The following is a 13,408-nucleotide window of genomic DNA, read 5'->3' as shown; positions in this document are numbered from 1 at the left end:
TCAAAAATTATGCCGTTAAGAAAGTACTCGTGGATCAAGGCAGCTCAGTTGACATCCTCTACTGGGCCACCTACCAAAAGTTACAACTTCCTGACACCGCCATGATACCATATGATGAGCCCATATACGGCTTTTCCGGCGAACAAGTATCCACCCGGGACTACATAGACCTCCATACCGTCTTTCGGGAAGGAACCCAAACCAAAACCATCCCAATCCGCTTCCTTATAGTCGATGCGCCAACATCCTACAACATACTCCTGGGTCGTCCTTCCCTCAATACACTTGGTGCAGTCGTCTCTACCCCTCACTTGGCCATGAAGTTCCCAGCCCCATCCGGCGACATCCTGACCATCCATTGTGACCAACGCCTGGCACGCGAGTGCTATATGGCAAGCTTAAGACCACAACTCCCAATCCAACAAACAAACCATATCGAACGACCACCTAATTCCCGCATAGCCCTATCCGGCGAGGACCTTGACCCCAGAATAGGCCGGGATGTCCGCCTCGAACCAGTCGAGGACACCACTCCCCTAGAACTCCCCAATGGCCACTCCATCAATTTAGGCACCAGTTTAAACTCTGATGAGCGTGCCACAATCACACCCATCCTCATCAATAACACAGATCTTTTCGCCTGGTCAGCCGCCGACCTCCCTGGAGTAGACCCCCAGGTGGCATCCCACAAGCTTTCGATATATAAAGAAGCCTGCTACGTATCCCAGAAAAAGCGCAAGCTTGGGGAAGAACGCAGACAAGCGACCAAAGTAGAGGCCGACAAGTTACTGAGCGCAGGGTTTATAAAAGAAGCTCAATATACCACTTGGCTTTCTAATGTTGTCTTGGTAAAGAAAGCCAATGGCAAATGGCGGATGTGCGTAGACTACACAGACCTGAATAAGGCATGCCCTCGCGACGCCTACCCCTTACCCAACATCGATCGACTCGTAGACGGCACGGCAGGAAACAAGGTGCTTAGCTTTTTAGATGCATATTCAGGTTATAACCAAATCCCCATGGCCACAACAGATATGCACAAAACCGCCTTCATCACAGACGATGCCAACTACTTTTATAGAGTCATGCCCTTCAGCCTTAAAAACGCTGGGGCAACTTACCAGCGACTAATGGACAAAGTCTTCAGCCATCTAGCAGGACACTGTGTCGAAGTCTACGTCGATGACATGGTCGTCAAGTCCCCAAGCCATCATCAACACGCTAAAGACTTAGAGGCAGTGTTCTCTGCCCTACGCCAATACAACCTCCGCCTAAATCCCGATAAATGCGTATTCGGCGTCGACCGGGGTAAATTCCTTGGTTTCATGCTAACCCAACGCGGCATAGAGGCTAACCCTGAAAAATGCAGGGCTATCATCGAAATGTGCAGCCCCACTACTGTCAAAGAAGTCCAACGCCTAATCGGCCGCCTCACGGCCATTTCTCGATTCCTACCCAAACTAGCGGAACAAACTCAACCCATAATCCAGCTCCTAAAGAAATCCGCCCGGTTCACGTGGACTGATGATTGTGAACAGATCTTCCAGAAACTCAAAACAACCCTAACCTCACCCCCCATCCTCCACAAACCGGACATCAGCCAACCCCTGCTGGTATATATCACGGCCACCGACCATACCGTTAGCGCAGCCCTTGTCCAAGAAGTAGAAGGCACGCAACATCCTGTATATTTCGTGAGCAGAACACTACAAGATCCCGAAACCAGGTACCAAATGGTAGAAAAACTAGCCCTATCCTTGGTCCACGCCGCACGCCGTCTACGCCCATATTTCCAAAACCACACCATAACCGTCAAAACCGATTACCCAATCTAAAAAATATTACAAAAGCCGGATCTAGCCGGACGCATGTCATCATGGGCCGTGGAGCTGTCAGAATTCAACATTCGCTATGAACCCCACGACCCCATCAAAGCCCAGTGTCTCTTAGACTTCGTCAATGACCTACAACAAACACCCGTTGAGGACCAATGGACACTTCATGTAGATGGCTCCTCAAACCCAAGGGGTGCCGGCGCTGGCATCGTGTTAGAAGGCCCCAACGACATCCTCATCGAGAAATCTCTTCACTTTGCTTTCAAAACATCGAATAACCAAGCCGAGTACGAAGCTATCCTCGCCGGCCTTTCCCTAGCCCGTGAAGTCGGCGTCAAGAAGTTAACATGCAAAACCGACTCCAAACTCACTGTAGGTCATCTAAACGACGAATTCCAAATCAAAGACCCATCCTTCAACAATATTACCACCTAGTCCGTGCGATTATTCAATCCGCCTTTGAACAAGTCCGCGTCGAACACATCCCCAGAACCGACAACGTCAGGGCCGACATCCTTTCCAAATTATCCAGTACCAAACTCAACAACCGTAATCGATCCCTACTACAGCAAACACTATCCACACCTTCCATCACACACACTTGCCAAACGATAACCCACACCCCATCAAATAACATCACCCCCACCCAAACCCAGAACTGGACCACCCCTTATATTCAATACCTCAAAACCGGCAACCCCCCCTCGACGCAGACAAAACTTGGCTGGTCAAGGCCGCCAGGTACACTATGGTAGGCGACGACCTCTACAAACGCGAGTACGGCCAACCCCTACTTAAGTGTGTCACGGCAGAGCAAGCCCAATACATCATCAAAGAACTACACGAAGGAATTTGAGGTTATCATTCAGGCGCACGCACCATGGCCACAAGAGTTCTCAGAGCCGGATACTTCTGGCCCACTATAGAAGCGGACTGCCAGGATCATGTCAGGAAGTGCAAGCCATGCCAGAAGCACGACAACCTTATCCATCAGAAACAAGAATAACTACACCACATACTGTCCCCCTAGCCATTCGCTAAGTGGGGAATGGACATCCTCGGCCCCTTCTCACCCGGCATGGGGCAAGTAAAATTCCTAATCGTAGCTGTTGATTATTTTACCAAATGGATCGAAGCCAAGCCATTGACCACCATCACGGCCCAGCAAGTCCAGCAGTTCATGTGGAAGGACATTATATGCAGATATGGTGTACCACATACCATCATAACAGACAATGGCCGACAATTTATCGACAAGGAGCTAGCCAAATTCTACACCGGCTTAGGCATCAAACACATCACAAGCTCTGTAGAACATCCACAAACCAATGGGCAAGCGAAAGCAGCAAACAAAGTTATTCTCATAGAGCTACGCAAGAGGTTAGATACCGCCAAAGGCCGATGGCCTGAAGAGTTAATAGAAGTACTATGGGCTTACAGATGCACCCCTCAATCATCAACAAACGAATCCCCATTCAGCCTAGTCTACGGCGCAGACGCCATGATACCGGTAGAAATTGGCGAACCATCCCTGCGCCGAGAACTATACGACCCAACTAACAACCACCAAAACATGGCTTTACATCTCGACCTCCTTCCCGAACTCAGAGAAAAAGCCCAAATACGCAATCTAGCCGCCAAACAACGAGCTGCCAGGAAATATAATGCACACCTACACCCACGATCATTTGTCGTCGGGGACCTAGTATGGAGAATGGCCAGCAGTGCTAAAAAGAAGGATGACAAGTTCTCCGCCAATTGGGACGGCCCGTACCGCATACGAGAAGACGCAGGAGGAGGGGCTTATCGCCTGGAACAATTATCTGGGGAAGAGATTCCCAACACATGGAATGTATCCCACCTCAAGTTCTACTTCAGCTAAATATGTATCATAGTTGAGCCAATACTTGTAACCACATGTGTACTCTTTTTCCTCACTTGGTCTTTTTTCCCTAAGGAGGGTTTTGGCCAAGGAGGTTTTAACGAGGCACCCCTATTCAATAAATAAAAAGAAGGGTTCCCTACTTTATGACTCTATCCCTTTAATCTTTGTTCATTCCTTTAAGTTCCCCACCCTTACCCCAAGTAAGCGGCTTGGGTCGAACACCCTTTAATCCTTGTTCATTCGTTTAAGTTCCCCACCCTTACCCCAAGTAAGCGGCCTGGGTCGAACACCCTTTAATCTTTGTTCATTCGTTTAAGTTCCCCACCCTTACCCCAAGTAAGCGGCCTAGGTCGAACACCCTTTAATCTTTGTTCTTTCGTTCAAGTTCCCCACCCTTACGCCAAGTAAGCGGCCTGGGTCGAACACCCTTTAATCTTTGTTCATTCGTTTAAGTTCCCCACCCTTACCCCAAGTAAGCGGCCTGGGTCGAACACCCTTTAATCTTTGTTCTTTCGTTTAAGTTCCCCACCCTTACCCCAAGTAAGCGGCCTGGGTCGAACACCCTTTAATCTTTGTTCATTCGTTTAAGTTCCCCACCCTTACCCCAAGTAAGCGGCCTGGGTCGAACACCCTTTAATCTTGGTTCATTCATTTAAGTTCAAATAAAATGGTCAGAGTCGAACACCCTTTAATAATAAAACGAATTCGCCAAACATCACATACATTAAAACACCCGCTCATAATTATACCATACCGCTAACGCAACACCATCATACAAGTTATCGGCATCTAATAACAAACATAGCATACACAAGGCATTCATCATATTAAGGGCAAAGTAAAATAATGTACGCATTATTACAAACGGAATTCAAGTTCCAAATGATAAAAAAATGAAGTTCCTACATCCCCTTGTTCTCATCACCCCCCATGACAGCTCCTGCATCCTTCTCCTCCTCTGCCGCTTTCTCCTCCACCTCCTCAACATCCCCCTCATCCTCCCTCACCAACTTCCCACCAACTACGTCCTTATCTACGTCAAATCTAGAATCCAAGACATCCACATCCGGATGGAAGAAGGCCGCCTATCGCAACCCCTTCTCGAAACCATTAATATGCTCTTGGATGACGCTGTTCTTCAAATCGTCAAGCTCCCCAACAGCCCCATCATACTTATCCTTCAAATCTTCATAGTCTTCTTCCAACTCCCCTATACGCTTGTTTAGCTTTTCCTCAGAGTCCAAGCAACACACCTTCCATGTTGCCAACCTTTTCCTTTCTGCTTCCCAGCCTTCTTTCTCCTTTTCTAAAGCCGCCTTCTCCTCCTCAAGCTTATCCACTTTACCCTGCAACTCCCTCACCTCCTTTACTTCCCTTCTGTAAAGAGACCCTACACGGTGACTCAGGACTAAGGCCTTGCTCCAAACTCTACCATTGTTCTAACAATATGATCCACCTCCATGTTATCAATAGAGTTAACAACGGTATCTGGAAGGTCGATCGAGATATCCTTCCTAACGGAGATCTTTGGCAACTCGATCAACCCGACCTCAGGCAACTTTTCTCCACTAGCCGACCCCGCCCCGCTAGCCGTTCCAAGAAGAGCTGCCCTTATCTTCTTCACGTCTTTGCCCTTCCCGGGTCGAGGCGGAAGCTCAGCTTTCCTTTTCGTCCCGCCGTGTACATGCACCTCCACAACCGATTCCTGCAGGTTGGGAACGTCAGCTTTCCCAGCCGCCTTGGCCTTAGCGGCCATTTCCTTCCTCAGTGATTGAAAGAGCGCCAATTTCTTCTTGCCAGATTGCGCCATATGCCCTGCAATAACATATCACGACTCGGATCAAAACAACTTAGCATTATTAACACAACTTAAGTAATAAACAGATACCTTCAATATCTATTATCGGATGCACCGAATTATAAACCATAACTAGACCCTTAGTGGGCAACTTATCCACAAACTTCAACAACACCCCCACCACCTCCCTATCACTAGCCGACAACTCCTCCACTCCCATGTCTTTATATCGAGAAGGATTGTTGGTCCAGCTAAAGGGAAACTTGATACTCCTATCCACATTCAAAAAATGAGATTTACCCCCTTCCTTGACGACGACTTTGAAGTACCCATCCTTGAAATGTTTGAATGATTGGGAGAAAGCATCCAGTCTGCTGATGCTGGGGCGACTGATTAAAGAGAGCCAAGTAGCCGGTCTTTGGGGTCTGGTGTCATAAAAATATAAGAAAGCATAAGGAGTAGGCTCCAAATATAAAGATATGCACAGAATGCGGAAGGCCTGCAAGTAGGCCCAACTATTAGGATGCAGTTGGGTAGGTGCCACATTCAACGCCCGCAGCACACCCATAGTGAAATCGTCTAAAGGCAGTCGCACGTGAAGCTGAGAGAAGTGGCACATATACATGTAGAAGAATTTTTCGGTAGCCCCCTCCTGCCCGTGGCATACCCGGTCGACGACACTCACCCTCTCTAACGAAACAATGTCTCCACTGACACCCTTGGACATGACGGGTGTGCAGTTCAGCCAAGAGTTCAACAGACGAGACCACCTGAATAAAGATGATTGATCACGGACATCAGCAGCAACCCACCCATAACCGCCTTTCGCCGGCCAGTTACTCTCCTCCAACTCTTCGGGAGGATCCTCTCGAACCTCCCTCACTACCTCCATCGGCATCCCGCTCGTAACAACTCCAGAACTTGTACCCTCTGCGCCAAGTCGTCCATCCTTACTTCTATCTGACTCAGTACTTTCACTACTACTAGACGAAGACACGCTACCACTACTGGACATACCTGATTTCGTTTTTTACGGGAAGATGTCGGTCGAAATTGAGGACTAGTCAGACACTTTTACGCGCACAAGGTCTTTAAATTCAGAATTCACAAATGAAACAAGTAACCCCTCATCTGTTTGCAAACACATATTTATAGCCCACAATCCCAAACGACGAACCTCTTCCCGCCAAAACCACACCACAGACCAATCGACACTATCATTGCAAAAGATATGACACTTCAAAACGACGGTGCCAAAACTTTTTCGATTTGACCAACTGACACCCTTTCACCTACCTTCCGACGGTTACAAATTCTAAGCCTTAACACTGTTCACCACACTTAAAGGCTGGGGGACTGATGTATCACACCTAGCCGGTTCTGCTAGCTTATCAACACATATCACCCTTGACCGACAACCTATATCGGACAAGGCTGGGGGACTGGTGTACCGTACTGTACCGTACCTAGCCAAACTCGACCAAGTAAACAGTGTGCATATCGAGACCGCCAAGTACCCAGGCTAGGCCAAATTAGCACTTCATATCACCAACATAAGCCATCTAGGCAAGTTGTCGGTCTAGACCGACTACTCGAGCATATCTGGTAAGGTTATAACCCAGGCCGACTACTCCAATAAACTTAAGCGAAAATCGAAGCCCCCGCATTCAATAGGTCTCAAGGGCCTGGGTTGGGGCCCAGGCCCACTCAGGGCCCAAACTAGAGCCCAGGTCAAGACCCAGCCCATGAAATGGTCAAACGTCATTAATATTCTATAAATACACGTGGACCCTATCATTTAAAGGTACGCATTCATTAATCACTGATTTGACTCTCTAAGAGCTTTGACTTACTTGAGCTTCGGAGACTCTTCTGCAGGTAACCCCTCCTGGGTTCAAGTTGACGTGTATCGACCGGGAAGAGACCAACTGAAGAGATAGCAGACTACATGGTAAGGTGACGTTTGTGCCTAACCTATCTTATTTGTTCTCTGCAGGAACAATAGTCATCCCCAATCCAGTTTTTTGGTGCGTTCGAGCTTATTCAAATTATTTTCAACTACTTTGTTCACTATCTCTTACATTTTTTCAATTTCATGAAATTTTTTCCGGCTACAACAAATATGTAGGTTGAAGTTATGGAACCGTGGGAGGGCCTTAACATTGATGAGTCCGCGTGATGTCATTCATTCGGAGATGCAATTCCAACACAAAATTCATTCCCGACCCTGCAGGAAATGCACAAGCACTTATGCTAAACAAAGAATCGGACGAACCTGAAAATACACAACAATTAATGAAGGAAATTGCTGCTGCAGGTGATGCACGAGACTTCAACTCAAATGCTTGGAAATGGGCTTGCAGGTTTGTTCAATACCATGGTAAGCAAGTGGACCACTAATAGCAGAGTTACATAAAACACATCATTAAGTTTAAAAATAATAATCATCCATGCTTTCAGGTTGAGTTGCTGAAAGGGACATCAAAAATATGATTTTACTCTCTTCTAGGAAATCAATGGAAAAGATACCTTTGGTTTTCTGTGTGGTGAAAGAATGTCACCCTAACGGGTTGGGTGACATGTCCATAGTAATTAAGGTAAAATGCCATTAAGGGTTGTGTTTAATTATTTTAAAATGCATCTAATATTTTTTTTCTTTAATTTGTTCAAGACCCGTCAACTACAGCAAAGGCAAGCGTCCACAGGAAAGCTGTCATGGATCCTGAGTTTGGTTCCCATATTACTGTTGGAGCATCCATGATTTTGAAAAATGTATTTTCACCGCCTCATGCGTTTTGACTTCATTTGGGTTTTCAGAATTGTTATGAAATATAAATCTAAAATCTTAAATGATTCATTAGGTTTCAGTTTACGGTCACAACCCATGGGTGCCTCCTTACCTGAACATCACCATTTGCAACATTGTGAAGGTTAATTTTTTTTTATTACATTTATATTTATACTTTTTAATGATTTTTATATTTAAATTAGGAATTCATATTCAATTCATTATTAATAGGTATTCAAGAATGACACTAGTCCACCAACTGACCATGAAATTGAAGCTTCTTTGCCCGTTATGCGAAACTACGCAGGAGAATATCTTGATGTTGACGACATACTGAAGAAGCTGGTCCCTCCACCTAAAGTTGTGATAACTGCTTACCATGAGGACACTTCTGAAACATCTGTTGTTGGATCATCATGTGGCCCATGTCCTAATACTGTTATTTCTCTCGGTGTGAACTCACCAGATGGAACATATGATGCACATCCCGATGGGGCTACCACATTTGATGTTGAATGCCCTAATGCTTAAACATGCTATGGATTTCAATAATCATTTTGTCATCCCTCCATTATTAAATACTATTGGTGTAGTGCATTTATGTGTATGCTGAACACCTTCTCCACGTTTTGGATAAACTTATTGTTTATTATTTATAGTAGTGCTTATCATTCCATGAGTGAATGTGTTTTGTCAATGGAGAAGGATACTATTTTAGTACTAATTGTTGGACCCCATGCTGTGGACACCATTAACACACACCAGATTCATTTGTATTCAAACCAAGTATTAATTTTAATTGTCCGAAATGTTGCCTGACCCGTACTAAAATCTAACATGCTACCCAAGCACATGTAAATTGTAACCCACAACATAGTTTATGGACAAATATGTTATAACATATTTAAATAATTAAAGTGGTCTAATTATTATCCCAGGGCATTGCTGGATCCCACTATGTTCCCCCCCTTTTGAAGACACACAATATTTAATTTGTTTTAAAAATTGTATTGGTTATAATTGACAAAAAAGATTGGTGGACCTTTTTGAAATTTGACGTGCAACCCAAACACATGTAAAAAGTAACCCAGGAGAGAGATTTTGGACAAATATGTTGTAACATATTTTAATAACATATGTTATAACAGATTTCTATAGTTTGAGTGGACCAACATTTGTCCCACACATATCTATACTAAAATGAACACAAACAAATTAAATTGTCATATAGTACGAACCTGTCAATACCAATTACAAAAAATATCATTTTTTAAAGAACATTGTTCATATATAAGGTCATAAACAACTTCTAATTCAAAATATTTCACACATAATAATAATTTCCAACTATTTCATCAACCTCCTTATCCCATAACTCACATACAGAGTTCGAATAGAACGACTTTTGTAACGTGTGCGTGGTTAATGCTTCATTCACGCATACATATTGCTTTCCTCCATTTCGTCACACATGTCATTGCTTTTATGAACTTCATCATCTTCATCAAGAGAACTGCCACCCAAATCAAAACTATTATGATGTGTCTGAGAAGCATAACCATTTTTTTCATAACATGGATCATATTCGTTAGGCGGTTGTTTCCTCCTCTCCTTCATCTTTGTTTTTAGATTATCAATTGATTGCTTAAGTTCCTTAATAGCCGCTTCTTGTTCTAAAATTTCATGCATAAGCTCTTCCTTCTCTTGTAAAGAACACCCTCCTTCATTTGTCCTTTGAACTTTGCCAAATCCACACCCATATTCATGAAAACCTTCTTGAACAACTAAATGTTTAAGCTCTTCTTTTGACACGGCAACATCATGCAAAACCTGCCCTCATGAACATCATAAACCAACAAATAAAACTGAATCATTCAATAAATTGATGCACTAATAAACACAATAAAATTATAAATTATAAACAAAGATCAAACTAACCACTTTCTTCTTCAAACTACTACTCACTACGAAATCCCCTACTTTAACATCCATCCAATGCAATATTCATGGGAATCGGCTGGTGGGAGTTCCTCACTTTCTCTTCCAAATCAACAAATGCTCAAAAGCCCATAACTGTAACAAAATTTTAACAGCCTTAACTAATAATTCAGGATCATAATTAATAAAACAACCAATTTATGATTAATTTATTATACCTGTAACAAATAAATATAACCATCCACATGAAAGTATTTCGCATTTCCTTCGTCGCTCAACAACAATGAAGCAGTACATAGACTCCCAACCAAGAACTCATACACAAGACTACCCCAATTATATTTTCCAAGACTTCCAAAGTCATCCACAATGTTGAACAATATTGGAAAAATTCTACCACTGCGACTAGACAATAGAAACTCACAAATGCCTATCAAAACATACAATCTACAAAAATCAACTACACTTAAATCTCCATGATTTTGCATTAAGAATTCATAAACCATTTTGACATCAACATTTTCATCATCAAAGAAAATCTAACAATTTTTTTACTAAGGCAAAAACCTCCTCTCCTCTCAACCCAGACATTAACCAACTCATTCAGAAGATTTCTACTTATCTTCATAGACTCTTTCAACTTTGGCATCCAAGCAAATGGTGTTTTTTCTAAACAAATAATTTGTTCTAGTTTTAAGCTCTTATTCAGAGAACCAACATATTGCGTCCGACATGAATGTCTAAAATAAATCTGCATCCACCATAAAAAAACTACATAAATTCATTATTTAATAGATATATTGAACAACCTTATATAACTATTTCCAAAGTCATACCTTCGTCTCAGTTGTACAACCATCGTCTTCACTAGCATCACTCATGATTCCCAAATCAGATCTTCACTTCACAAAAATAAATATAAATCAAATCATTCATTATGTATTCATAAACCATTTTCACATCATAAATGCACACATGTATTCAAGTGCATTTATCAAATATAACAAAAAAAACTCCTAATGAAATATTAACCAACTATTAACTGAATCCGCAGAACATGACTATGTATGTTGCCCTAACAAATTGCTCTGATCATTGAGCAACCAGAGCACTATTCTAGCTCAATCGGTTCACCATCAAATTCATGAACCATAAATGCAACGTAAGAAAAACTCCATTATTCATCAAATGGTAATAATTCTCCAAAATAGATACATATTGAAAACAATGAATACAACTGCTATTGAAATAATATTTGAGTACACTTATTGCAGCCATTAACACAAAAATCATATTCCAAAACTTCTTAAACCACAAAACGAACAACTTCTTTGCGATCATCACTATATAGTGGGCACAAAACAATTGCATTGTATCAATTGCACAAATCAATAACCAATTGCACAAAACAATAGACAACAACCAGAAACTAAGCGTGCAAAAAATAGTTGTTCAAAAGGGAGAAACATTGAACCTTCTCACCAATGTCGGTTTCGCAATGCGTGTGTCGAGAAAGGAGATAATGGTGTCGAGGGGAAGGGGAAAGGGATTTGGGGTTTATGGTCTTTCGAACAACTGCTACGGGTTGGGGGATTTAACAATGAAAGGAGAGGTGTGTCCGAGAAGGGTTTACTGGGCAGGTTTCGGGAATAGTGGGTTCAAAGGTATGGGGAACAGTTAGTTCAGAGGGATTTAGGATAGGGGGAAGAGTTTGAAGATTAAAATGGGATAGGGTTTGTCGAAGACCAGTTTGGGGTTTAAACATTCACGGGAGAGAGGGGTCTGTGATGGGTTTTGATGGTAGAGGAGAGGTGTGTGCGGGGAGTGTTTTGTGGGGAGGTTTGGGGAAGAGTTGGAGCAAAGGTCGAGGAGGGTTTTGTGGGGAGGTTTGGGGAAGAGTTGGAGCAGAGGACATGGAGGGTTTTGTGGGGAGGTTTACGGAAGAGTAGGAGCAGAGGACAGGGAGGGTTTTCTGGGGAGGTTTACGGAAGAGGTGGAGCGGTGGAGGAGACAGTTTTTGAAAAGAGAAATGAAAAGAGAGGAGGGTTCTGTGATGAATGGAAAGTGCCCAACACGCGCGAGTGCATAACCAAACCTTTTGCACTATCATTTCATTTTTCAGTTAAATAAAAAAAAAATTAAATATCTGACGCCACATCAGGTGGTAAGAGAAGTGGTAAGAAAAAGGTATCATTGTATCATTTCTCTTTCTTGCAAATGTTAATTTGAAAACACAGCCCCGTGTCTTCAGTGTTATGTCATCCTGCAACAAAATTTAAAAACTTGTATTTTGGACATGTATCGATAATTGAGACATGGCAAAAGAGGAAAAGTTGGACAAATGTCGATAATTTAAGTAGGGTCATTTGCGTAATTTTATCATATTATTATATTAAGAATATATTTCTTGCAATTTCTTTTCATAACAAAATTTGTAAATTATTTTCTAAAAAAAAATTAAAACAAAATTTTCAGAAAATATAAGTTTTTTTCAGAAGTGTATCATGTTCACAATAAATCATTAATTCACTCTTTAGAATGTAATATATAAAGAGAAGAAAAATATCAACAAGAATGTTAATAAACGGTGATTCAAATCAACATTTATAATTAGGGATCACAATCGATTGGATACACGTAATATGTACTCTTTACTTGTTTGTCTAAAATTTTTATCTCCTTACTTACTATTTGTTGGCACGTTATATTTTTTATATATATCCAAAAGTAGTGTAAGTGATTATTTGCAAATATTCTTTTTTTAATTTTAAATTAAATTAAATTATTTTATAAAATAAAATTTAAGCTTAGATAATAAATTAATTTTAAAATCTAAGTAAAATCTAATTGTATTATAAAATATTACTATAAATAAATTTAATCTTTTTAGAAAATAATTTTGAATAAGTTGCATAAAAAATTACAAGTTTTAAAAGATCAATACTATTAGAAACAAATTTTATTTCATATGTCTAAATAAAAAATATAAATATATAAAGTCAATTTCTCAACAATCCTGTAATGATTAATATTTCTCTATCCAATAACTTGATTAATTTTCTTTTAATAAAATCTCGCTAACAATTGTTGGACCAAGACCTTTGGGCAATCACACACACAACTATTTCTATAACACACGTAATATACACAGGAAAATTATGTGC

The sequence above is a fragment of the Vigna unguiculata genome, chromosome 6 (assembly GCF_037176805.1).
Source record: "Vigna unguiculata cultivar grain cowpea cultivar isolate G323 ecotype 2 chromosome 6, ASM3717680v1, whole genome shotgun sequence".
Classification (NCBI taxonomy): Eukaryota; Viridiplantae; Streptophyta; class Magnoliopsida; order Fabales; family Fabaceae; genus Vigna; species Vigna unguiculata.
The sequence above is the reverse complement of the archived record's forward strand: the minus strand, read 5'-3'. Positions refer to the sequence as shown.